The sequence below is a fragment of the Piliocolobus tephrosceles genome, chromosome 9 (genome assembly GCF_002776525.5).
Source record: "Piliocolobus tephrosceles isolate RC106 chromosome 9, ASM277652v3, whole genome shotgun sequence".
Lineage (NCBI taxonomy): Eukaryota > Metazoa > Chordata > Mammalia > Primates > Cercopithecidae > Piliocolobus > Piliocolobus tephrosceles.
Genome location: NC_045442.1, coordinates 424,580 through 426,920, shown reverse-complemented (window position 1 = coordinate 426,920; position 2,341 = coordinate 424,580). Strand labels below are relative to the sequence as shown.

Below are 2,341 nucleotides of genomic sequence, written 5' to 3'. Positions count from 1 at the left end.
AAGGGAAAGTGGGAGTCCTGGAAGCAGCAAGAGCGAGATGAGTCATCAGGCAAATCAGCCCTCGTTAAAATAATAGAACCTGTTCACCTGAAACTGAAATGAGTCATCAGGTAAATCAGCCCTCGATAAAATAACAGCACCTGTTGACCAGAAGCCATGGGCCAACGGGCAGTGAGATGACACAGTCAGGGCACTGAAGGAAAACACTGCCAACCAAGAATTCTGTATCCAGAAAACATGCTTCCAAAAAGACAGAAGTATTACAGCTCTTTAGAATTTGTCTAGCAGGTTTTCTATTACCCTCCCCCATTAATTAATTAATTAAAATTTAAAATATATCTTGCCTTTTGGCTAAGAACAAATGTCAAAAAGAAAGAGAAATTAAGACATTCTTGGATAAACAACACCGAGAGAATTCATAAGCCTGCCATAAGAAATACTAAAGGAAGTCTCTTGGGTCAAAGTCAAAGAACACTAGTAACTCAAATCCACATTATACACAGAATTAAAGTAAGTTCAAAAAAGTGTTTTAGTAGGTATAAAATTAAAACTACAAATAATAAAAAGAATTAGCAGAATTTTTCCATCTGAATGGGGCTTAAAATATGGAAGCTGCCTTTGTAGGGTGAATTTGGGACTCTCAGTTTTCACTTCACCCACTTCCATGTTGTTTGCATTTGTTAAAAGGAGCTATTTTACTTTCCCAATTAAAATTATCTTTCTAATCTTTATAAACAATTATTTAATTCCAATAAATCTTCTCTATATTGCTTTACTAGTGAGTTCTATTAAAATTTTGAAGCACAGACAATTCCCCTACAATATAAAGTATCTCCAGGCACAGAGAAGACAGGGGTTTTGCAATGGTTTCTAGAATAGTACAATTTTTATGCGAGAACCTAATATAACACAAAAACTATAGCCCGATGTTATTTGCAGGTATAGATGCAAAATTACTAAAAATACTGTTAACAAGTTGAATCCTTAGAGTGTTAAAAGAGTATCACTCCATGAAGGAGTTGGTTGTGATGTGGAACTATGAGGTACTTTTTTATGATACAATATAAAAGTTTATGGTACTTTTATGGTACATTGTGAGACAGTGTTTTCATCTGGCATCATACTAGCAGGTCTACGGAGAAAAGTCACAGGATTGTCTCAGTCAAAAAGACATTTCATTAACCCAAATCTCATCCCTGAAAAACACTGTTAGTTATCTAGAGAAAGAAGAAAATTGTTCCAATACAGTCACCTCTTTGCCATACCCAGCCAACAGCAGACGTGACGGAAGCCTGAAGAACTCCCTGCTACAGGCACAGGCACAGGCACAAGCACTCTGTCATCCTGATTATTTAACCTTGTCCTACAGTGTCCTGCCAGTGGGATAGATACAAAACAAATAAAAGCACTGGCTTCTGAAAGAAGTACACAGAAATGTCATTATTTTCAAACAACATGTTCCCGTATTTAAAATTTGATGTTGGTTGGGCATCTAACAGTATTATGGCCAGAGGACTCAGACCACAGCTGCATCCCTGTGAGGCACAGATTCTCCAGGGCACCCAGGTCCCACGTGGGATGTGCACACTCAGGTAAGCTGCACAGACGAGGCTATCCTCAGCCCAGGGGAGCCAGAGGCCTGCTCTGCCTCTCCACCATGATGCTTCCTGTTCTCACCCCACCAAAGCCAAGGCTTCAATTTCAGTCTGCGGGGAGCTGACTCTGCCCTTGTCAAGCACTAGGAGAGGAACCAATAAGCAAGGAAACTTGTGGACCCCAGTGGCTGTCTGTCTCGGCCAGGCCTGGCTGAGCCCACAACAGGAGAACAGGGTGCAGGGGTCTGGACAGCTCAGTTTCTGCCCAGGAAATTGTCCCTGCCACCTCACACTGGCCACTGGAAAGGAAAGACAGGAGCAGAGGGCGTGCTAATTCACCCATGAGCCAGTCTAGTTCTCCATTGTCAGTTCTTACCTCGAGAGGTGCAAAAAACCAGAGGGAGGCAAAGGCTCCTGAAGCTTCTGCCTGAGGCCAGTGCTCCTTCTTGGTTCAGGAGAGGTGCAGCGTTAGGTGCAGCACAACCAATGACTTGCTCACGTGGCTAATAAATTGGGCGTGGTGGCTCAAGCCTGTAATCCCAGCACTTTGGGAGGCCGAGACGGGCGGATCACGAGGTCAGGAGATCGAGACCATCCTGGCTAACACGGTGAAACCCCGTCTCTACTAAAAATACAAAAACTAGCTGGGCGAGGTGGCAGGCGTCTGTAGTCTCAGCTACTCGGGAGGCTGAGGCAGGCGAATGGCGTAAACCCGGGAGGCAGAGCTTGCAGTGAGCTGAGATCCG

The 2,341-nt window shown here is 43.6% G+C and overlaps 1 pseudogene; it reads left to right on the top strand.

Annotated features, from left to right (window-relative positions):
• Positions 1 to 255: 255 nt before the first annotated feature.
• Positions 256 to 304, top strand: LOC111522084 (annotated as a pseudogene).
• The last annotated feature ends 2,037 nt before the right edge of the window (positions 305 to 2,341 follow it).